The sequence below is a fragment of the Nothobranchius furzeri genome, chromosome 4 (assembly GCF_043380555.1).
Source record: "Nothobranchius furzeri strain GRZ-AD chromosome 4, NfurGRZ-RIMD1, whole genome shotgun sequence".
Lineage (NCBI taxonomy): Eukaryota > Metazoa > Chordata > Actinopteri > Cyprinodontiformes > Nothobranchiidae > Nothobranchius > Nothobranchius furzeri.
The window spans coordinates 88,783,564-88,808,785 of NC_091744.1; the positions used below are offsets into that span (position 1 = coordinate 88,783,564).

General features: G+C 42.4%; 1 protein-coding gene across 4 annotated transcripts in view; it reads left to right on the forward strand.

Annotated features, from left to right (window-relative positions):
- cracr2aa (calcium release activated channel regulator 2Aa) overlaps window positions 1-25,222 on the forward strand; it is an 89,473-nt gene that overhangs the window by 46,509 nt on the left and 17,742 nt on the right. The window contains exons 18-19 of one of the 4 annotated variants that reach the window (XR_011520480.1): window positions 896-991; window positions 1,993-2,088. The gene's annotated coding sequence lies outside the window, so the exon portion shown is untranslated. Of the gene's footprint in view, window positions 1-895; window positions 992-1,992; window positions 2,555-25,222 lie in introns of those variants that run through there. The other 3 variants (XR_011520482.1, XR_011520481.1, XR_011520479.1) reach the window with 3 other exon arrangements.

Here is a 25,222-nt window from a genome sequence, read left to right on the forward strand (position 1 = left end):
GGGACCGGCCGGAGGCTGTGGTAACAAAGAACCTAAGATTGCCGCAAAGCATTATGGGTAAAAACAATCAAACATCTCTCACGGCCGGAAAAGTTGGTTCTTAGCTTAGGGACCGCGGCTACCCCCCCATTTGTGGCCACGCCCGATCCAATGGTACCACCCCCGAGTCTCTACGACCTTCCTAGCCGGAGCTAGGTCAACTTCCGGTAGAAGGGGGGCGTGGCCTGGAGACTCCGCCTACCCCCCCATTATCGACCCCGCTCAGTCGATTGGCACCGCCCCCCAAGACACGTCCCCTTTAACTCCCCCACACTTGGCGTTTTCACTGTCTAAAAGTCATAAGTGGTGGGCGTGGCCAGGGGGAAGGGGGCGTGGTCTCGAAACTCCGCCTACCCCCCCATTTAAGGCCACGCCGAGTTCATAGACACGTGACTCGAGGCACTTTGGACCTTCCTAGCCCAAAACCGGAAGTGGGGCGGGCACTTCCGGTTGCTCCTACAGGCTCCAGACTTCGCCTACCCCCCCATTCTCGACCCTGGCCGACCCAATGGTACCACCGCCAAGCGGCCACGACCCTCGGTTCCCGAGACACAGGCGACCACCCCAACACAAAGGGTATGGGTCAGCGTAAGTGTTTGGGTAAGTGTTAGTGAAAGTGTATGTGTGAGTGTTAGGGTAAGAGTAAGTGATAGGGTAGGTGATAGTGTAAGTGTAAGAGTCCGTTACCTTGTGACGATCCTCTGCGTGGAGCCGGACAAGGGGGTGTGCTCCCGAGGTCTGTCAGAGACAGACTGAGCGGTCTAGGGCAGTTTGTGTCCCTTTAAATGCATTTAAATGTAATTTAATGTAATTTTATTAAAAATACAAAATTTCAAGTGACTTTATCTCTTGATAGGAAGGTCGTAGGAAAAAACTGATGGCACCTACCCCCCCAAAGTCGATGTCTGGCTTTCCAACGGTGGAGACCCCGTATTTCTACGCCCCACCTGAGGTGAGATAATGTCGTTTTTACAGTGTATTTTCTGTATCTCCGGAACGGAAGGTCGCAGAAACTCGGGGAGACCACCGTTGGATTCAGAAGGGTCGAATTAGGGCAGGCGGAAGGTGGTTTGGAGTCTTTACGACCTTCCGTTCTGGAGATATAAGAGGTCAAAGTTTGGCAAACTTGGTCCTACTTTATCTCATCAACCGATCGTCACAGAAATAAGAGGACAAAACCTGTACCCTGCCTAGACCACGCCGGATCCAACGGTGAAAACCCCGAGTCTCTATGACCTTTGGTTCCGGAGATATAGAAGGTCGAGTGTGGGACATTTGTCCTTCTTTATCTCATCAACCGATCGTCACAGAAACAAGCGGACAAAACCTGTGAACTGTCTAGACCACGCCGGATCCAACGGTGAAAACCCCGAGTCTCTACGACCTTCCGTTCCGGCGATATCCGCCGTTGAAGTCGTCCCATTGAAACGAATGGGAGGCGGGTGACCGAAAAATTTCTAAGTGCCAGGGCCCAAATCCTTCCCCCAGAAACCTCATAGGAGCACGTTTCAGAGCATTTGGAGTCCAATGGTACCTACTTTGAGTGACCAGTTTTCCCAACCCATACTTAGGGTAAGTGTAAGTGATAGGGTAAGTGATATTGAAATTGTATGTGTGAGTGTTAAGGTAAGAGTAAGTGATAGGGTAGGTGATAGTGAAAGAGTCTGTTGCCCTGTGATCCTCTTAGTGGAGACGGACAAGGTGATGTGCTCCCTAGGTCTGTATGTGTTAGGGTAAGAGTAAGTGATAGGGTAGGTGATAGTGTAAGTGTAAGAGTCCGTTACCTTGTGACGATCCTCTGCGTGGAGCCGGACAAGGGGGTGTGCTCCCGAGGTCTGTCAGAGACAGACTGAGCGTTCTAGGGCAGTTTGTGTCCCTTTAAATACATTTAAATGTAATTTAATGTAATTTAATTAAAATTTCAAAATTTCAAGTGACTTTATCTCTTCATAGGAACGTCGTAGGAAAAAACTGATGGCACCTACCCCCCCAAAGTCGATGTCTGGCTTTCCAACGGTGGAAACCCCGTAGTTCTACGCCCCACCTGAGGTGAGATAATGTCGTTTTTACAGTGTATTTTCTGTATCTCCGGAACGGAAGGTCGTAGAAACTCGGGGAGACCACCGTTGGATTCAGAAGGGTCGAATTAGGGCAGGCGGAAGCTAGGTTGGAGTCTCTACGACCTTCCGTTCTGGAGATATAAGAGGTCAAAGTTTGGGAAACTTGGTCCTTCTTTATCTCATCAACCGATCGTCACAGAAACAAGCGGACAAAACCTGTGCCCTGCTTAGACCACGCTGGACCCAACGGTGAAAACCGCGAGTCTCTACGACCTTTGGTTCCAGAGATATAGAAGGTCGAGTCTGGGGCATTCATCCTTCTTTATCTCATCAACCGATCGTCACAGAAACTAGCGGACAAAACCTGTGAAGTGTCTAGACCACGCCGGATCCAACGGTGAAAACCCCGAGTCTCTACGACCTTCCGTTCCAGAGATATCCGCCGTTGAAGTTGTCCCATTGAAACGAATGGGAGGCGGGTGACTGAAAAATTTCTAAGTGTCAGGGGCCAAATCCTTCCCCCAGAAACCTCACATGAGCACGTTTCAGACCATTTGGAGTCCAATGGTACCTACTTTGAGTGACCAGTTTTCCCAACCCATACTTAGGGTAAGTGTAAGTGATAGGGTAAGTGATAGTGAAATTGTATGTGTGAGTGTTAAGGTAAGAGTAAGTGATAGGGTAGGTGATAGTGAAAGAGTCTGTTGCCCTGTGATCCTCTGAGTGGAGACGGACAAGGTGATGTGCTCCCTAGGTCTGTATGTGTTAGGGTAAGAGTAAGTGATAGGGTAGGTGATAGTGTAAGTGTAAGAGTCCGTTACCTTGTGACGATCCTCTGCGTGGAGCCGGACAGGGGGTGTGGGTTAGGGTTAGGGTTAGGTGGAGTAGATGGAGTAGATAAATCTCAGTGAGTTCCCCCTGAATTGGTAAATTAACCAAAACAGTTTGAATGGGGAGTCACTGGCAATGCACGGGCCGTCGCATGTCACTCTGGAACCCCTCCCCAATCGTTGGTTCGTATCCATAAAGAGGGTTAGGGTTAGGTGGAGTAGATGGAGTAGATAAATCTCAGTGAGTTCCCCCTGAATTGGTAAATTAACCAAAACAGTTTGAATGGGGAGTCACTGGCAATGCACGGGCCGTCGCATGTCACTCTGGAACCCCTCCCCAACCGTTGGTTCGTATCCATAAAGAGTAAAACAGTAGAGTAGGGAAAAAATAAAAGGATCCAATAAAGGAACACTAAGAAGTAGCAAAAATTAGAATAAATAAAGAAGAATAAAGAAAAAAACTAGGTTGGAACAAAAACCGGTACGGAACAGGTACCCGATATGGTGTCATGGTGTAATGTCACCCACATCCGAGCCAGCATCGGCTGACCATGGTCCTCCCAAGTTCAAGTCCAAAGTGTAGTAGAGAGGGAAGGGGAAAGGCCAAGAGATAAGAACAGAATAGAGAATACAGAAAAAATCCTTAAGGTAAGGGCGGGGTGAAGGGTGAGGGTTAGATTCTAGGTTTACAATGAGTAGGAGACTAGTAGCATACAGCTACAGGCTAATGATTTAAACCCACCATCCTTAAGGTAAGGGCGGGGTGAAGGGTGAGGGTTAGGTTCTAGATTTACAATGAGTAGGAGACTAGTAGCATACAGCCAAAGACTAATGATTTAAACCCACCATCCTTAAGGTAAGAGTGGGGTGAAGGGTGAGGGTTAGATTCTAGGTGTACAATGAGTAGGAGACTAGTAGCATACAGCTACAGGCTAATGATTTAAACCCACCATCCTTAAGGTAAGGGCGGGGTGAAGGGTGAGGGTTAGGTTCTAGATTTACAATGAGTAGGAGACTAATAGCATACAGCCAAAGACTAATGATTTAAACCCACCATCCTTAAGGTAAGAGTGGGGTGAAGGGTGAGGGTTAGATTCTAGGTGTACAATGAGTAGGAGACTAGTAGCATACAGCTACAGGCTAATGATTTAAACCCACCATCCTTAAGGTAAGGGCGGGGTGAAGGGTGAGGGTTAGGTTCTAGATTTACAATGAGTAGGAGACTAATAGAATACAGTTAAAGACTAATGATTTAAACCCACCAACCTGAAAGTAAGGGCGGGGTAAAGAGTGAGGGTTAGATTCTAGGTTTACAATGAGTAGGAGACTAGTAGCATACAGTTAAAAACTAATGAGTTAAATCCACCATCCTTAAGGTAGGAGCGGGGTAAAGTGTGAGGGTTAGATTCTAGGTTTATAATGAGTAGGAGACTAGTAGCATACAGCTAAAGACTAATGAGTTAAACCCACCATCCTTAAGGTTAGGGTGGGGTGAAGGGTGAGGGTTAGATTCTAGGTTTACAATGAGTAGGAGACTAGTAGCATACAGCTAAAGACTAATGAGTTAAACCCACCATCCTTAAGGTTAGGGTGGGGTGAAGGGTGAGGGTTAGATTCTAGGTTTACAATGAGTAGGAGACTAGTAGCATACAGCTACAGGCTAATGATTTAAACCCACCATCCTTAAGGTAAGGGCGGGGTGAAGGGTGAGGGTTAGATTCTAGATTTACAATGAGTAGGAGACTAGTAGCATACAGCTACAGGCTAATGATTTAAACCCACCATCCTTAAGGTAAGGGCGGGGTGAAGGGTGAGGGTTAGATTCTAGATTTACAATGAGTAGGAGACTAGTAGCATACAGCTAAAGACTAATGATTTAAACCCACCATCCTTAAGGTAAGAGTGGGGTGAAGGGTGAGGGTTAGATTCTAGGTGTACAATGAGTAGGAGACTAGTAGCATACAGCTACAGGCTAATGATTTAAACCCACCATCCTTAAGGTAAGGGCGGGGTGAAGGGTGAGGGTTAGGTTCTAGATTTACAATGAGTAGGAGACTAATAGCATACAGCCAAAGACTAATGATTTAAACCCACCATCCTTAAGGTAAGAGTGGGGTGAAGGGTGAGGGTTAGATTCTAGGTGTACAATGAGTAGGAGACTAGTAGCATACAGCTAAAGACTAATGAGTTAAACCCACCATCCTTAAGGTTAGGGTGGGGTGAAGGGTGAGGGTTAGATTCTAGGTTTACAATGAGTAGGAGACTAGTAGCATACAGCTACAGGCTAATGATTTAAACCCACCATCCTTAAGGTAAGGGCGGGGTGAAGGGTGAGGGTTAGATTCTAGATTTACAATGAGTAGGAGACTAGTAGCATACAGCTAAAGACTAATGATTTAAACCCACCATCCTTAAGGTAAGAGTGGGGTGAAGGGTGAGGGTTAGATTCTAGGTGTACAATGAGTAGGAGACTAGTAGCATACAGCTACAGGCTAATGATTTAAACCCACCATCCTTAAGGTAAGGGCGGGGTGAAGGGTGAGGGTTAGGTTCTAGATTTACAATGAGTAGGAGACTAATAGCATACAGCTAAAGACTAATGATTTAAACCCACCATCCTTAAGGTAAGGGCGGGGTGAAGAGTGAGGGTTAGATTCTAGGTTTACAATGAGTAGGAGACTAGTAGCATACAGCTAAAGACTAATGATTTAAACCCACCATCCTTAAGGTAAGGGTGGGGTGAAGGGTGAGGGTTAGATTCTAGATTTACTATGAGTAGGAGACTAATAGCATACAGCTAAAGACTAATGATTTAAACCCACCATCCTTAAGGTAAGGGCGGGGTGAAGAGTGAAGGTTAGATTCTAGGTTTACTATGAGTAGGAGACTAGTAGCATACAGCTAAAGACCAATGATTTAAACCCACCATCCTTAAGGTAAGGGCGGGGTGAAGGGTGAGGGTTAGATTCTAGGTTTACAATGAGTAGGAGACTAGTAGCATACAGCTAAAGACTAATGATTTAAACCCACCATCCTTAAGGTAAGGGTGGGGTGAAGGGCGAGGGTTAGATTCTAGGTTTACAATGAGTTGGAGACTAGTATCATACAGTTAAAAACTAATGATTTAAACCCACCAACCTTAAGGTAAGGGTGGGGTGAAGGGTGAGGGTTAGGGTTAGGGTTAGGGTTAGGTGGAGTAGATGGAGTAGATAAATCTCAGTGAGTTCCCCCTGAATTGGTAAATTAACCAAAACAGTTTGAATAGGGAGTCACTGGCAATGCACGGGCCGTCGCATGTCACTCTGGAACCCCTCCCCAACCGTTGGTTCGTATCAATAAAAAGTAAAACAGTAGAGTAGGGAAAAAATAAAAGGATCCAATAAAGGAACACTAAGAAGTAGCAAAAATTAGAATAAATAAAGAAGAATAAAGAAAAAAACCAGGTTGGAACAAAAACCGGTACGGAACAGGTACCCTATCTGGTGTCATGGTGTAATGTCACCCACATCCGAGCCAGCATCGGCTGACCATGGTCCTCCCAAGTTCAAGTCCAAAGTGTAGTAGAGAGGGAAGGGGAAAGGCCAAGAGATAAGAACAGAATAGAGAATACAGAAAAAATCCTTAAGGTAAGGGCGGGGTGAAGGGTGAGGGTTAGATTCTAGGTTTACAATGAGTAGGAGACTAGTAGCATACAGCTAAAGACTAATGATTTAAACCCACCATCCTTAAGGTAGGGTGGGGTGAAGGGTGAGGGTTAGATTCTAGGTTTACAATGAGTAGGAGACTAGTAGCATACAGCTAAAGACTAATGATTTAAACCCACCATCCTTAAGGTAAGGGCGGGGTGAAGAGTGAAGGTTAGATTCTAGGTTTACAATGAGTAGGAGACTAGTAGCATACAGCTAAAGACTAATGATTTAAACCCACCATCCTTAAGGTAAGGGCGGGGTGAAGAGTGAAGGTTAGATTCTAGGTTTACTATGAGTAGGAGACTAGTAGCATACAGCTAAAGACCAATGATTTAAACCCACCATCCTTAAGGTAAGGGCGGGGTGAAGGGTGAGGGTTAGATTCTAGGTTTACAATGAGTAGGAGACTAGTAGCATACAGCTACAGGCTAATGATTTAAACCCACCATCCTTAAGGTAAGGGCGGGGTGAAGGGTGAGGGTTAGGTTCTAGATTTACAATGAGTAGGAGACTAGTAGCATACAGCCAAAGACTAATGATTTAAACCCACCATCCTTAAGGTAAGAGTGGGGTGAAGGGTGAGGGTTAGATTCTAGGTGTACAATGAGTAGGAGACTAGTAGCATACAGCTACAGGCTAATGATTTAAACCCACCATCCTTAAGGTAAGGGCGGGGTGAAGGGTGAGGGTTAGGTTCTAGATTTACAATGAGTAGGAGACTAATAGCATACAGCCAAAGACTAATGATTTAAACCCACCATCCTTAAGGTAAGAGTGGGGTGAAGGGTGAGGGTTAGATTCTAGGTGTACAATGAGTAGGAGACTAGTAGCATACAGCCAAAGACTAATGATTTAAACCCACCATCCTTAAGGTAAGAGTGGGGTGAAGGGTGAGGGTTAGATTATAAGTTTACAATGAGTTGGAGACTAGTATCATACAGTTAAAAACTAATGATTTAAACCCACCAACCTTAAAGTAAGGGTGGGGTGAAGGGTGAGGGTTAGATTCTAGGTTTACAATGAGTAGGAGACTAGTATCATACAGTTAAAAACTAATGATTTAAACCCACCAACCTTAAGGTAAGGGTGGGGTGAAGGGTGAGGGTTAGATTCTAGGTTTACAATGAGTAGGAGACTAATAGCATACAGCTAAAGACTAATGATTTAAACACACCATCCTTAAGGTAAGGGTGGGGTGAAGGGTGAGGGTTAGATTCTAGGTTTGGTTAGGATTAGAGCAAAAGGTCAGTGTCAGGGGCTAAAAATAAGATAAATAGGTGGCATTAACAGACCTCCATCGTTTAAAACAGTATTTGTAACTCCATCCTAAAACCATGTCTGTATTTCCCTCTATGAGCGGCGTTAATTAGGCAAACCCAGAAAATCCTGTAATTGTAATAACCAAGAAGACATCTTTAGAACAAAAAAATTATAATCCAGCAAAATTGAAGAAATCCCAGACAAACATCATGATCATGTATTTTATGTCAACCTGAAATAACACAAAAGATCACTCTCTCTATAAAGGCAAAGGAAGGGAGATGAACCACAATATGTAATTGCAGGATTTAGGTTTGGATCTTAAATTGAGTGTATAAGGAAGTGTAAATTTGGATCAATCTCATTTATTCCAAATCTTGACACATCATCAGTAGTGTGCCTTGGGATCAACGGATCGTTTCGGCCTTTTAAACACTATACGATCCTACTCCAAGGTGGCCCGACGAGGTGATCATTCTCGCCGTGTGTCAGACTAAATTTTGAAAAACATCCAAAAGGGATTTATGGCCAGCTCCTGAGAGCATCAGTCACATGTTGGTAATGTCACCATGTAGTTATAAAGCTATGTATGTCTGGCCGTCTTTGTGCACTAAAGACTCAATTTCTCTTATCATATTTGCAATTAGAGATAGGACAATATTAGCCATCAACTTCTTTTCTCATTCATTACCAACAAGCTGTTGTTAAATCAAATCATACATTCACCACTGGGGCTTTATGAAAATCAGAAATTAAACAGTGTTAGCCCTCCACTTCATTTCCTATTGATTCCAACAAGCTGTTGTTAAATCCAATCACATCCCACTCTGCTGGTGCTGTATGAAAACCAAAAATTGCATACTTTTAGCCATCCCCGGTTCTCATCCAAGCGCATTACGCGTGCCATACCCGCTGAAGGACAGAAACTAAACATTTCACTTTCACCAGGATAAACTAAACATCAAAAACCGCCAAAGAACACCAGAAAATAGCTTCATACCTGTAAACCAGTCTACGTTATCGGCTCCGGTTGGCTTTGCTGCGATCGGATGTCCGTTCAATATTCACGCTCCCAACAGTTTAACCGTATTAGGGCGTCAAGTAAAAATCCTTCTGAGCAACAAGCTGCGGCCAGCTGCTGTGTCCAGCGACTTCTCCTATGAACAGCACCCAAGCTGTTCGTTCTCCCTCAGCTAACAATTTGACTGCGCTCCAAGCTTTATAGGGGGAAAGATAAGGAAGGCGGAGACGTCCCAGCCAACAGAACAACAAAATATTACCCTAAAAACAGCTCCTTAACTTCACAAAGGCTTTAAATGACCAAAGAATAATATACCCCTCCAAGTCTGCTCAACCTATTCCCAGAGCCCCCACCATCCAGACTGCAAACTAGTGTCTACAGAAGTAATCACAAATGGTAAACAACTCTCTACAAGGCAGCTTATTCACTGCAGCCAAAGCGTCTCCACTAACAACACCCAAAGTCCACCTAAACCACTTCCCTTATTTTTTTGCAATATAGATTGGCAAGAATTTAAAGTCCCTTATCCAATTTAAATAAGATAACCCCCCACCATCCAGGATGCAAACTAATGACTACAGGAGTAATCACAAATGGTAAACCAACCCCTAGAGGGCAGCTAATTTACCACAGACAAAGCGTCCCCACTACCAATCCCAAACAACAACCGCACCCCCTCCCTTCAGATCCCAAACCAGCTTCCCCCGTCAACCTCTAAATAGCACCATCAAGTGGTGAAACGAAAGATACTGTCAGATCCCCAACCAGCTTCTCCTGTCAACCTCCAAATAGCACCCTCAAGTGGTGAAAAGAAAGAAACTGTCAGATCCCCAACAAGCTGCCGCTGTCAACCTCCAAATAGCACACTCAAGTGGTGAAAAGAAAAAATGCTGTCAGATCCCCAACAAGCTTCTCCTGTCAACCTCTAAATAGCACACTACGATCCTACTCCAAGGTGGCCCGACGAAGTGATCATTCTCGCCGTGTGTCACACTAAATTTTGAAAAACATCCAAAAGGGATTTATGGCCAGCTCCTGAGAGCCATATTTGTCCTTTCTATTAGTTATTATTTGTTAATTAATAATGTATTGCTGTAAGTATTTGTTTATTTAGACATTTTAATGTTGTTATTTTGTGTCCATCTAATAATTGGATCGTTTTAATCCCTAAAGTCCTGTGTTTATGATTTATTTCAGAGTAAGAGAGGTAGAGAGAGAAAAAAAACGAGAAGAGGAAAAATGGATTCGAAGGGAAAGGGATCCCAAATGGGATTTCTTTTTTCTGAAAACTAGGTTGGAACAAGAACTGGTCCGGACCAGGTATCAAATGTGGTGTAATGGTGTAATATCACCCACATCCGAGCCGTGATTGGCTGACCATGGTCCTCTCAATTACCAACCCCAAATGTGTGAAGGAGGAGAATAAGAGTTGAGAGGTTGAAATGGTAAGGGTATAATGGTTACCAACTTATTATGGTGTAAAGGAGTTCCGGTTATCCGAGGCACAGGCGAGTTAGGTGGAGTAGATAAATCTCAGTGAGTTCCCCCTGAATTGGTAAATTAACCAAAACAGTTTGAATAGGGAGTCACTGGCAATGCACGGGCCGTCGCATGTCACTCTGGAACCCCTCCCCAACCGTTGGTTCGTATCAATAAAAAGTAAAACAGTAGAGTAGGGAAAAAATAAAAGGATCCAATAAAGGAACACTAAGAAGTAGCAAAAATTAGAATAAATAAAGAAGAATAAAGAAAAAAACCAGGTTGGAACAAAAACCGGTACGGAACAGGTACCCGATCTGGTGTCATGGTGTAATGTCACCCACATCCGAGCCAGCATCGGCTGACCATGGTCCTCCCAAGTTCAAGTCCAAAGTGTAGTAGAGAGGGAAGGGGAAAGGCCAAGAGATAAGAACAGAATAGAGAATACAGAAAAAATCCTTAAGGTAAGGGCGGGGTGAAGGGTGAGGGTTAGATTCTAGGTTTACAATGAGTAGGAGACTAGTAGCATACAGCTAAAGACTAATGATTTAAACCCACCATCCTTAAGGTAGGGTGGGGTGAAGGGTGAGGGTTAGATTCTAGGTTTACAATGAGTAGGAGACTAGTAGCATACAGCTAAAGACTAATGATTTAAACCCACCATCCTTAAGGTAAGGGCGGGGTGAAGAGTGAAGGTTAGATTCTAGGTTTACAATGAGTAGGAGACTAGTAGCATACAGCTAAAGACCAATGATTTAAACCCACCATCCTTAAGGTAAGGGCGGGGTGAAGGGTGAGGGTTAGATTCTAGGTTTACAATGAGTAGGAGACTAGTAGCATACAGCTACAGGCTAATGATTTAAACCCACCATCCTTAAGGTAAGGGCGGGGTGAAGGGTGAGGGTTAGGTTCTAGATTTACAATGAGTAGGAGACTAGTAGCATACAGCCAAAGACTAATGATTTAAACCCACCATCCTTAAGGTAAGAGTGGGGTGAAGGGTGAGGGTTAGATTCTAGGTGTACAATGAGTAGGAGACTAGTAGCATACAGCTACAGGCTAATGATTTAAACCCACCATCCTTAAGGTAAGGGCGGGGTGAAGGGTGAGGGTTAGGTTCTAGATTTACAATGAGTAGGAGACTAATAGCATACAGCCAAAGACTAATGATTTAAACCCACCATCCTTAAGGTAAGAGTGGGGTGAAGGGTGAGGGTTAGATTCTAGGTGTACAATGAGTAGGAGACTAGTAGCATACAGCCAAAGACTAATGATTTAAACCCACCATCCTTAAGGTAAGAGTGGGGTGAAGGGTGAGGGTTAGATTATAAGTTTACAATGAGTTGGAGACTAGTATCATACAGTTAAAAACTAATGATTTAAACCCACCAACCTTAAAGTAAGGGTGGGGTGAAGGGTGAGGGTTAGATTCTAGGTTTACAATGAGTAGGAGACTAGTATCATACAGTTAAAAACTAATGATTTAAACCCACCAACCTTAAGGTAAGGGTGGGGTGAAGGGTGAGGGTTAGATTCTAGGTTTACAATGAGTAGGAGACTAATAGCATACAGCTAAAGACTAATGATTTAAACACACCATCCTTAAGGTAAGGGTGGGGTGAAGGGTGAGGGTTAGATTCTAGGTTTGGTTAGGATTAGAGCAAAAGGTCAGTGTCAGGGGCTAAGGGTTAGGGTTAGGGTTAGGTGGAGTAGATGGAGTAGATGTATCTCAGTGACATCCCCCTGAATCAGTACCTTGACCAAAACAGTTTGGAGTAGAGAGTCACTGGCAATGCACGGGCCGGCGCGTGTCACTCAGAAACTCCCCTCCAATGTTGGTTTGTCTCAATGTAGAATAGAAAAACAGAATAGGAAAAGATTGAAAAGATAGAATAAAGAACAAACGAGAAAGACAGAATAAATAATACAGAAAAAAGGAAGAAAAAGAAGAAAGAAACAGGGATGGAAAAGAATTTGATGAAGAACAGGTAACAGATGTGGCGTCGTCGTATGACGCTCATCCACACCCGAGCCGGTCTAGGCTTAACCTGTCTCGCCCGATTCCCGCTCCTAAATATAGGAGAAGGAATGGGAGAGGAGAAGAGATGAGCAGGCAGACAATGCTGGAATGTAGAGTTTATAGGTGAAAAGTAAAGTGGGTAGATGGCACGAACTAACCTCCATAATGTTAAACATTCTTCCTAAATGAATACTAATTGGCCACAAGGGGTCTAGATTAAGATTAGCGCTACAACTCAGGGTTAGCTTCTAGAAAGTAAGATTGGTTAAGATTGTAACTAACTTCAGGATTAGGGGTTCAACAGGGATAGAAAAGAACTTGAGAAGGAACAGGTAACAGATGTGGCGTCGTCGTATGACGCTCCTCCACACCCGAGCCGGTCTAGGCTTAACCTGTCTCGCCCGATTCCCGCTCCTAAATGTAGGAGAAGGAATGGGAGAGGAAAAGAGATGAGCAGGCAGAAAATGCTGGAATGTTGAGTTTATAGGTGAAAAATAAAGTGGGTAGACGGCACAAACTAACCTCCATAGTCTTAAACATTCTTGGCTAAAGACTAATAATTAAAACCCACCAACCTTAAGGTTAGGGTGGGGTGAAGGGTGAGGGTTAGATTTCAAGGTCACAATGGGTAGGAGACTAATAGCATACAGCTAAAAACTAATGATTTAAACCCACCATCCTTAAGGTTAGGGTGGGGTGAAGGGTGAGGGTTAGATTTCAAGGTTACAATGGGTAGGAGACTAATAGCATACAGCTAAAAACTAATAATTTAACCCACCATCCTTAAGGTTAGGGTGGGGTGAAGGGTGAGGGTTAGATTCTAAGTTACAATGAGTAGGAGACTAGTAGCATACAGCTAAAGACTAATGATTTAAACCCACCAACCTTAAGGTTAGGGTGGGGTGAAGGGTGAGGGTTAGATTCCAAGGTCACAATGGGTAGGAGACTAATAGCATCCAGCTAAAAACTAAGGATTTAAACCCACCATCCTTAAGGTTAGGGTGGGGTGAAGGGTGAGGGTTAGATTCTAAGTTACAATGAGTAGGAGACTAGTAGCATACAGCTAAAACCTAATGATTTAAACCCACCATCCTTAAGGTAAGGGTGGGGTAAAGGGTGAGGGTTAGATTCTAGGTTTGGTTAGGGTTAGAGCGAAAGATCAGGGTCCAGGGCTAAAATTAAGATAAATAGGTGGCATTAAAAGACCTCCATAGTTTAAAACCTTATTTATCACCTTATCCTGAACGGCCCAAGGCCTTGGTTAGGGTAAGAGCGAAAGATCAGGGTCAGGGGCTAAAAATAAGATAAATAGGTGGCATTAACAGACCTCCATCGTTTAAAACAATATTTGTAACTCCATCCTAAAACCATATTTATATTCCCTTCCATGAGCGGCGTTAGTTAAGCAAACCCAGAAACTCCTGTAATTGTAATAACCAAGAAGACATCTTTAGGACTAAAAAAATACAATCAAGCAAAATTGAAGAAATCCCAGACAAACATCATAATCATGTAATTTATGTCAACCTGAAATAACACAAAAGATCACTCTTCCTATATAAAGGCAAAGGAAGGGAGCTGAATCATAGTAAGTTGTTGCAGGATTTAGGTTTGGATCTCAAAATGAGTGTATAAGGAAGTGTTAATTTGGATCAATCTCATTTATTCCAAATCTTGACACATCATCAGTAGTGTGCCTTGGTATCAACAGATCGTTTCGGCCTTTTAAACACTATACGATCCTACTCCAAGGTGGCCCGACGAGGTGATCATTCTCGCCGTGTGTCAGACTAAATTTTGAAAAACATCCAAAAGGGATTTATGGCCAGCTCCTGAGAGCATCAGTCACAAGTTGGTTATGTCACCATGTAGTTATGAAGCCATGTATGTCTGGCCTTCTTTGTGCACTTAAAAATCAATTTCTCTTATTATATTTGCAATTAGAAATAGGACAATATTAGCCATCAACTTCTTTTCTCACTCATTACCAACAAGCTGTTGTTAAATCAACCCATACATTCACCATTGGGGCTTTATGAAAATCAGAAATTAAACAGTGTTAGCCATCCACTTTATTTCTTATTGATTCCAACAAGCTGTTGTTAAATCAACTCAAACATTCACCATTGGGGCTTTATGAAAATCAGGAATTAAACAGTGTTAGCCATCCACTTCATTTCTTATTGATTCCAACAAGCTGTTGTTAAATCAAATCACACTCTGTTGGTGCTGTATGAAAACCAGAAATTGCATACTTTTAGCCATCAACCTCTTTCGTTAATTATTACCAAAAGCTGTTGTTAAATGCAATTATCAATTCACTGCTGGTACTGTATGAGAGCCGGAAATTGAATCCTTTTAGCCATCCACTTCTTTAATCATTCCCAAAAACTGTTGTTAAATGTATTCATCCATTTACTACTGGTGCTGTATGAGAACCAGAAATTGAACACTTTTAGCCATCCCCTTCTTTCCTTAACCATTACCAAAAGCTGTTGCTAAATACAATAATCCAGTCACTGCTGGTGCTGTATGAAAACAAGAAATTGAACACCCTTTTAGCCATCCACTTCTTTCCTTAATTATTTCCAAAAACTATTGTTAAATATACGCATGACAACACTGCTGACACTCCATGAAAACCAGTAACTAAAACCAAAAACCTTTATTGTTGGAAATAGCCATTCATAATTACCTTCCGTATTCTAATGTTTTTTTTATATTAGAGCCCCAGTCAGTGCAGCAATAAGCTGAACTTAAAGAGTAATAACAAACCTCCTGTAACCGACAGAAACTAAACATTTCACTTTCACCAGGATAAACTAAACCTCAGAAACCGCCAAAGAAAACCAGAAAATAGCTTCATACCTGTAAACCAGTCTACGTTATCGGCTCCGGTTGGCTTTGCTGCGATCAGATGTCAGTTCAATATTCACGCTCCCAACAGTTTAACCGTATTAGGGCGTCAAGTAAAAATCCTTCTGAGCAACAAGCTGCGGTCAGCTGCTGATGTGTCCAGCGACTTCTCCTATGAACAGCACCAAAGCTGTTCGTTCTCTCTCAGCTAACAATATGACTGCGCTCCAAGCTTTATAGGGGGAAAGATAAGGAAGGCGGAGACGTCCCAGCTAACAGAATAACAAAATATTTCCCTAAAAACAGCTCATTAACTTCACAAAGGCTTTAAATGACCAAAGAATAAAATACATCCCCAAGTCTGCTAAACCTATTACCAGAACCCCCACCATCCAGACTGCAAACTAGTGTCTACAGAAGTAGTCACAAATGGTAAACAATTCTCTACAGGGCAGCTTATTCACTGCAGCCAAAGCGTCTCCACTAACAAAACCCAAAGTCCACCTAAACCACTTCCCTTATTTTTTTGTAATATAGATTGACAAGAATTTAAAGTCCCCTATCCAATTTAAATAAGATAACCCCCCACCATCCAGGATGCAAACTAATGACTATAGAAGTAATCACAAATGGTAAACCAACCTCTACAGGGCAGCTAATTAACCACAGCCAAAGCGTCCCCACTCCCCACACCAAACACCAGCCACCCCCCCTCCCTTCAGATCCCAAATAAGCTTCCCCCGTCAACCTCTAAATAGCACCCTCCAGTGGTGAAAAGAAAGATTATTGTCAGATCCTAAATCAGCTTCTCTTGTCAACCTCTAAATAGCACCATCAAGTGGTGAAAAGAAAGAAACTGTCAGATCCCCAACCAGCTGCCCCTGTCAACCTCCAAATAGCACACTCCAGTGGTGAAAAGAAAGAACTGTCAGATCCCCAACCAGCTACCCCTGTCAACCTCCAAATAGCACACTCCAGTGGTGAAAAGAAAGAACTGTCAGATCCCCAACCAACTACCCCTGTCAACCTCCAAATAGCACACTCCAGTGGTGAAAAGAAAGAACTGTCCGATCCCCAACAAGCTGCCCCTGTCAACCTCACATCAGCACACTCCGGTGGTGAAAAGAGAGATTACTAAAGTGTTGATAACAGAAATTAAACAGCTGCGTTTAAAATCATAAAGGTGCAGTGCCTTTCATTAATGTTCAAATGAATCCTAATCAAAATATAGTAATTTTATCATATTAAGAGAGAAAAAAAGAAAAAAAAAAAAAAAAAGAGAGAGAGAGAGAGAGAGAGAGAGAGAGAGAGAGAGAGAGAGAGAGAGGGGGGGGAAGTGGGGAGGGAGTTGGGACTGGAGGGAGGGGAAGGGAAGAAGGGAGGAGGGTGAGGGTTGGAGGCTGTCTAGGGTGGGGCTGTAATGGTTGCCAACCTGTGGTTTTGAGGAGTTCCGTTAGTCCGAAGGCACAGGCGAGGTTAGGTGGAGTAGATGTATCTCAGTGACATCCCCCTGAATCAGTACCTTGACCAAAACAGTTTGGAGTAGAGAGTCACTGGCAATGCACGGGCCGGCGCGTGTCACTCAGAAACTCCCCTCCAATGTTGGTTTGTCTCAATGTAGAATAGAAAAACAGAATAGGAAAAGATTGAAAAGATAGAATAAAGAACAAACGAGAAAGACAGAATAAATAATACAGAAAAAAGGAAGAAAAAGAAGAAAGAAACAGGGATGGAAAAGAATTTGATGAAGAACAGGTAACAGATGTGGCGTCGTCGTATGACGCTCATCCACACCCGAGCCGGTCTAGGCTTAACCTGTCTCGCCCGATTCCCGCTCCTAAATATAGGAGAAGGAATGGGAGAGGAGAAGAGATGAGCAGGCAGACAATGCTGGAATGTAGAGTTTATAGGTGAAAAGTAAAGTGGGTAGATGGCACGAACTAACCTCCATAATGTTAAACATTCTTCCTAAATGAATACTAATTGGCCACAAGGGGTCTAGATTAAGATTAGCGCTACAACTCAGGGTTAGCTTCTAGAAAGTAAGATTGGTTAAGATTGTAACTAACTTCAGGATTAGGGGTTCAACAGGGATAGAAAAGAACTTGAGAAGGAACAGGTAACAGATGTGGCGTCGTCGTATGACGCTCCTCCACACCCGAGCCGGTCTAGGCTTAACCTGTCTCGCCCGATTCCCGCTCCTAAATGTAGGAGAAGGAATGGGAGAGGAAAAGAGATGAGCAGGCAGAAAATGCTGGAATGTTGAGTTTATAGGTGAAAAATAAAGTGGGTAGACGGCACAAACTAACCTCCATAGTCTTAAACATTCTTGGCTAAAGACTAATAATTAAAACCCACCAACCTTAAGGTTAGGGTGGGGTGAAGGGTGAGGGTTAGATTTCAAGGTCACAATGGGTAGGAGACTAATAGCATACAGCTAAAAACTAATGATTTAAACCCACCATCCTTAAGGTTAGGGTGGGGTGAAGGGTGAGGGTTAGATTTCAAGGTTACAATGGGTAGGAGACTAATAGCATACAGCTAAAAACTAATAATTTAACCCACCATCCTTAAGGTTAGGGTGGGGTGAAGGGTGAGGGTTAGATTCTAAGTTACAATGAGTAGGAGACTAGTAGCATACAGCTAAAGACTAATGATTTAAACCCACCAACCTTAAGGTTAGGGTGGGGTGAAGGGTGAGGGTTAGATTCCAAGGTCACAATGGGTAGGAGACTAATAGCATCCAGCTAAAAACTAAGGATTTAAACCCACCATCCTTAAGGTTAGGGTGGGGTGAAGGGTGAGGGTTAGATTCTAAGTTACAATGAGTAGGAGACTAGTAGCATACAGCTAAAACCTAATGATTTAAACCCACCATCCTTAAGGTAAGGGTGGGGTAAAGGGTGAGGGTTAGATTCTAGGTTTGGTTAGGGTTAGAGCGAAAGATCAGGGTCCAGGGCTAAAATTAAGATAAATAGGTGGCATTAAAAGACCTCCATAGTTTAAAACCTTATTTATCACCTTATCCTGAACGGCCCAAGGCCTTGGTTAGGGTAAGAGCGAAAGATCAGGGTCAGGGGCTAAAAATAAGATAAATAGGTGGCATTAACAGACCTCCATCGTTTAAAACAATATTTGTAACTCCATCCTAAAACCATATTTATATTCCCTTCCATGAGCGGCGTTAGTTAAGCAAACCCAGAAACTCCTGTAATTGTAATAACCAAGAAGACATCTTTAGGACTAAAAAAATACAATCAAGCAAAATTGAAGAAATCCCAGACAAACATCATAATCATGTAATTTATGTCAACCTGAAATAACACAAAAGATCACTCTTCCTATATAAAGGCAAAGGAAGGGAGCTGAATCATAGTAAGTTGTTGCAGGATTTAGGTTTGGATCTCAAAATGAGTGTATAAGGAAGTGTTAATTTGGATCAATCTCATTTATTCCAAATCTTGACACATCATCAGTAGTGTGCCTTGGTATCAACAGATCGTTTCGGCCTTTTAAACACTATACGATCCTACTCCAAGGTGGCCCGACGAGGTGATCATTCTCGCCGTGTGTCAGACTAAATTTTGAAAAACATCCAAAAGGGATTTATGGCCAGCTCCTGAGAGCATCAGTCACAAGTTGGTTATGTCACCATGTAGTTATGAAGCCATGTATGTCTGGCCTTCTTTGTGCACTTAAAAATCAATTTCTCTTATTATATTTGCAATTAGAAATAGGACAATATTAGCCATCAACTTCTTTTCTCACTCATTACCAACAAGCTGTTGTTAAATCAACCCATACATTCACCATTGGGGCTTTATGAAAATCAGAAATTAAACAGTGTTAGCCATCCACTTTATTTCTTATTGATTCCAACAAGCTGTTGTTAAATCAACTCAAACATTCACCATTGGGGCTTTATGAAAATCAGGAATTAAACAGTGTTAGCCATCCACTTCATTTCTTATTGATTCCAACAAGCTGTTGTTAAATCAAATCACACTCTGTTGGTGCTGTATGAAAACCAGAAATTGCATACTTTTAGCCATCAACCTCTTTCGTTAATTATTACCAAAAGCTGTTGTTAAATGCAATTATCAATTCACTGCTGGTACTGTATGAGAGCCGGAAATTGAATCCTTTTAGCCATCCACTTCTTTAATCATTCCCAAAAACTGTTGTTAAATGTATTCATCCATTTACTACTGGTGCTGTATGAGAACCAGAAATTGAACACTTTTAGCCATCCCCTTCTTTCCTTAACCATTACCAAAAGCTGTTGCTAAATACAATAATCCAGTCACTGCTGGTGCTGTATGAAAACAAGAAATTGAACACCCTTTTAGCCATCCACTTCTTTCCTTAATTATTTCCAAAAACTATTGTTAAATATACGCATGACAACACTGCTGACACTCCATGAAAACCAGTAACTAAAACCAAAAACCTTTATTGTTGGAAATAGCCATTCATAATTACCTTCCGTATTCTAATGTTTTTTTTATATTAGAGCCCCAGTCAGTGCAGCAATAAGCTGAACTTAAAGAGTAATAACAAACCTCCTGTAACCGACAGAAACTAAACATTTCACTTTCACCAGGATAAACTAAACCTCAGAAACCGCCAAAGAAAACCAGAAAATAGCTTCATACCTGTAAACCAGTCTACGTTATCGGCTCCGGTTGGCTTTGCTGCGATCAGATGTCAGTTCAATATTCACGCTCCCAACAGTTTAACCGTATTAGGGCGTCAAGTAAAAATCCTTCTGAGCAACAAGCTGCGGTCAGCTGCTGATGTGTCCAGCGACTTCTCCTATGAACAGCACCAAAGCTGTTCGTTCTCTCTCAGCTAACAATATGACTGCGCTCCAAGCTTTATAGGGGGAAAGATAAGGAAGGCGGAGACGTCCCAGCTAACAGAATAACAAAATATTTCCCTAAAAACAGCTCATTAACTTCACAAAGGCTTTAAATGACCAAAGAATAAAATACATCCCCAAGTCTGCTAAACCTATTACCAGAACCCCCACCATCCAGACTGCAAACTAGTGTCTACAGAAGTAGTCACAAATGGTAAACAATTCTCTACAGGGCAGCTTATTCACTGCAGCCAAAGCGTCTCCACTAACAAAACCCAAAGTCCACCTAAACCACTTCCCTTATTTTTTTGTAATATAGATTGACAAGAATTTAAAGTCCCCTATCCAATTTAAATAAGATAACCCCCCACCATCCAGGATGCAAACTAATGACTATAGAAGTAATCACAAATGGTAAACCAACCTCTACAGGGCAGCTAATTAACCACAGCCAAAGCGTCCCCACTCCCCACACCAAACACCAGCCACCCCCCCTCCCTTCAGATCCCAAATAAGCTTCCCCCGTCAACCTCTAAATAGCACCCTCCAGTGGTGAAAAGAAAGATTATTGTCAGATCCTAAATCAGCTTCTCTTGTCAACCTCTAAATAGCACCATCAAGTGGTGAAAAGAAAGAAACTGTCAGATCCCCAACCAGCTGCCCCTGTCAACCTCCAAATAGCACACTCCAGTGGTGAAAAGAAAGAACTGTCAGATCCCCAACCAGCTACCCCTGTCAACCTCCAAATAGCACACTCCAGTGGTGAAAAGAAAGAACTGTCAGATCCCCAACCAACTACCCCTGTCAACCTCCAAATAGCACACTCCAGTGGTGAAAAGAAAGAACTGTCCGATCCCCAACAAGCTGCCCCTGTCAACCTCACATCAGCACACTCCGGTGGTGAAAAGAGAGATTACTAAAGTGTTGATAACAGAAATTAAACAGCTGCGTTTAAAATCATAAAGGTGCAGTGCCTTTCATTAATGTTCAAATGAATCCTAATCAAAATATAGTAATTTTATCATATTAAGAGAGAAAAAAAGAAAAAAAAAAAAAAAAAAAAAAAAAAAAGAGAGAGAGAGAGAGAGAGAGAGAGAGAGAGAGGGGGGGGGGGAAGTGGGGAGGGAGTTGGGACTGGAGGGAGGGGAAGGGAAGAAGGGAGGAGGGTGAGGGTTGGAGGCTGTCTAGGGTGGGGCTGTAATGGTTGCCAACCTGTGGTTTTGAGGAGTTCCGTTAGTCCGAAGGCACAGGCGAGGTTAGGTGGAGTAGATGTATCTCAGTGACATCCCCCTGAATCAGTACCTTGACCAAAACAGTTTGGAGTAGAGAGTCACTGGCAATGCACGGGCCGGCGCGTGTCACTCAGAAACTCCCCTCCAATGTTGGTTTGTCTCAATGTAGAATAGAAAAACAGAATAGGAAAAGATTGAAAAGATAGAATAAAGAACAAACGAGAAAGACAGAATAAATAATACAGAAAAAAGGAAGAAAAAGAAGAAAGAAACAGGGATGGAAAAGAATTTGATGAAGAACAGGTAACAGATGTGGCGTCGTCGTATGACGCTCATCCACACCCGAGCCGGTCTAGGCTTAACCTGTCTCGCCCGATTCCCGCTCCTAAATATAGGAGAAGGAATGGGAGAGGAGAAGAGATGAGCAGGCAGACAATGCTGGAATGTAGAGTTTATAGGTGAAAAGTAAAGTGGGTAGATGGCACGAACTAACCTCCATAATGTTAAACATTCTTCCTAAATGAATACTAATTGGCCACAAGGGGTCTAGATTAAGATTAGCGCTACAACTCAGGGTTAGCTTCTAGAAAGTAAGATTGGTTAAGATTGTAACTAACTTCAGGATTAGGGGTTCAACAGGGATAGAAAAGAACTTGAGAAGGAACAGGTAACAGATGTGGCGTCGTCGTATGACGCTCCTCCACACCCGAGCCGGTCTAGGCTTAACCTGTCTCGCCCGATTCCCGCTCCTAAATGTAGGAGAAGGAATGGGAGAGGAAAAGAGATGAGCAGGCAGAAAATGCTGGAATGTTGAGTTTATAGGTGAAAAATAAAGTGGGTAGACGGCACAAACTAACCTCCATAGTCTTAAACATTCTTGGCTAAAGACTAATAATTAAAACCCACCAACCTTAAGGTTAGGGTGGGGTGAAGGGTGAGGGTTAGATTTCAAGGTCACAATGGGTAGGAGACTAATAGCATACAGCTAAAAACTAATGATTTAAACCCACCATCCTTAAGGTTAGGGTGGGGTGAAGGGTGAGGGTTAGATTTCAAGGTTACAATGGGTAGGAGACTAATAGCATACAGCTAAAAACTAATAATTTAACCCACCATCCTTAAGGTTAGGGTGGGGTGAAGGGTGAGGGTTAGATTCTAAGTTACAATGAGTAGGAGACTAGTAGCATACAGCTAAAGACTAATGATTTAAACCCACCAACCTTAAGGTTAGGGTGGGGTGAAGGGTGAGGGTTAGATTCCAAGGTCACAATGGGTAGGAGACTAATAGCATCCAGCTAAAAACTAAGGATTTAAACCCACCATCCTTAAGGTTAGGGTGGGGTGAAGGGTGAGGGTTAGATTCTAAGTTACAATGAGTAGGAGACTAGTAGCATACAGCTAAAACCTAATGATTTAAACCCACCATCCTTAAGGTAAGGGTGGGGTAAAGGGTGAGGGTTAGATTCTAGGTTTGGTTAGGGTTAGAGCGAAAGATCAGGGTCCAGGGCTAAAATTAAGATAAATAGGTGGCATTAAAAGACCTCCATAGTTTAAAACCTTATTTATCACCTTATCCTGAACGGCCCAAGGCCTTGGTTAGGGTAAGAGCGAAAGATCAGGGTCAGGGGCTAAAAATAAGATAAATAGGTGGCATTAACAGACCTCCATCGTTTAAAACAATATTTGTAACTCCATCCTAAAACCATATTTATATTCCCTTCCATGAGCGGCGTTAGTTAAGCAAACCCAGAAACTCCTGTAATTGTAATAACCAAGAAGACATCTTTAGGACTAAAAAAATACAATCAAGCAAAATTGAAGAAATCCCAGACAAACATCATAATCATGTAATTTATGTCAACCTGAAATAACACAAAAGATCACTCTTCCTATATAAAGGCAAAGGAAGGGAGCTGAATCATAGTAAGTTGTTGCAGGATTTAGGTTTGGATCTCAAAATGAGTGTATAAGGAAGTGTTAATTTGGATCAATCTCATTTATTCCAAATCTTGACACATCATCAGTAGTGTGCCTTGGTATCAACAGATCGTTTCGGCCTTTTAAACACTATACGATCCTACTCCAAGGTGGCCCGACGAGGTGATCATTCTCGCCGTGTGTCAGACTAAATTTTGAAAAACATCCAAAAGGGATTTATGGCCAGCTCCTGAGAGCATCAGTCACAAGTTGGTTATGTCACCATGTAGTTATGAAGCCATGTATGTCTGGCCTTCTTTGTGCACTTAAAAATCAATTTCTCTTATTATATTTGCAATTAGAAATAGGACAATATTAGCCATCAACTTCTTTTCTCACTCATTACCAACAAGCTGTTGTTAAATCAACCCATACATTCACCATTGGGGCTTTATGAAAATCAGAAATTAAACAGTGTTAGCCATCCACTTTATTTCTTATTGATTCCAACAAGCTGTTGTTAAATCAACTCAAACATTCACCATTGGGGCTTTATGAAAATCAGGAATTAAACAGTGTTAGCCATCCACTTCATTTCTTATTGATTCCAACAAGCTGTTGTTAAATCAAATCACACTCTGTTGGTGCTGTATGAAAACCAGAAATTGCATACTTTTAGCCATCAACCTCTTTCGTTAATTATTACCAAAAGCTGTTGTTAAATGCAATTATCAATTCACTGCTGGTACTGTATGAGAGCCGGAAATTGAATCCTTTTAGCCATCCACTTCTTTAATCATTCCCAAAAACTGTTGTTAAATGTATTCATCCATTTACTACTGGTGCTGTATGAGAACCAGAAATTGAACACTTTTAGCCATCCCCTTCTTTCCTTAACCATTACCAAAAGCTGTTGCTAAATACAATAATCCAGTCACTGCTGGTGCTGTATGAAAACAAGAAATTGAACACCCTTTCAGCCATCCACTTCTTTCCTTAATTATTTCCAAAAACTATTGTTAAATATACGCATGACAACACTGCTGACACTCCATGAAAACCAGTAACTAAAACCAAAAACCTTTATTGTTGGAAATAGCCATTCATAATTACCTTCCGTATTCTAATGTTTTTTTTATATTAGAGCCCCAGTCAGTGCAGCAATAAGCTGAACTTAAAGAGTAATAACAAACCTCCTGTAACCGACAGAAACTAAACATTTCACTTTCACCAGGATAAACTAAACCTCAGAAACCGCCAAAGAAAACCAGAAAATAGCTTCATACCTGTAAACCAGTCTACGTTATCGGCTCCGGTTGGCTTTGCTGCGATCAGATGTCAGTTCAATATTCACGCTCCCAACAGTTTAACCGTATTAGGGCGTCAAGTAAAAATCCTTCTGAGCAACAAGCTGCGGTCAGCTGCTGATGTGTCCAGCGACTTCTCCTATGAACAGCACCAAAGCTGTTCGTTCTCTCTCAGCTAACAATATGACTGCGCTCCAAGCTTTATAGGGGGAAAGATAAGGAAGGCGGAGACGTCCCAGCTAACAGAATAACAAAATATTTCCCTAAAAACAGCTCATTAACTTCACAAAGGCTTTAAATGACCAAAGAATAAAATACATCCCCAAGTCTGCTAAACCTATTACCAGAACCCCCACCATCCAGACTGCAAACTAGTGTCTACAGAAGTAGTCACAAATGGTAAACAATTCTCTACAGGGCAGCTTATTCACTGCAGCCAAAGCGTCTCCACTAACAAAACCCAAAGTCCACCTAAACCACTTCCCTTATTTTTTTGTAATATAGATTGACAAGAATTTAAAGTCCCCTATCCAATTTAAATAAGATAACCCCCCACCATCCAGGATGCAAACTAATGACTATAGAAGTAATCACAAATGGTAAACCAACCTCTACAGGGCAGCTAATTAACCACAGCCAAAGCGTCCCCAC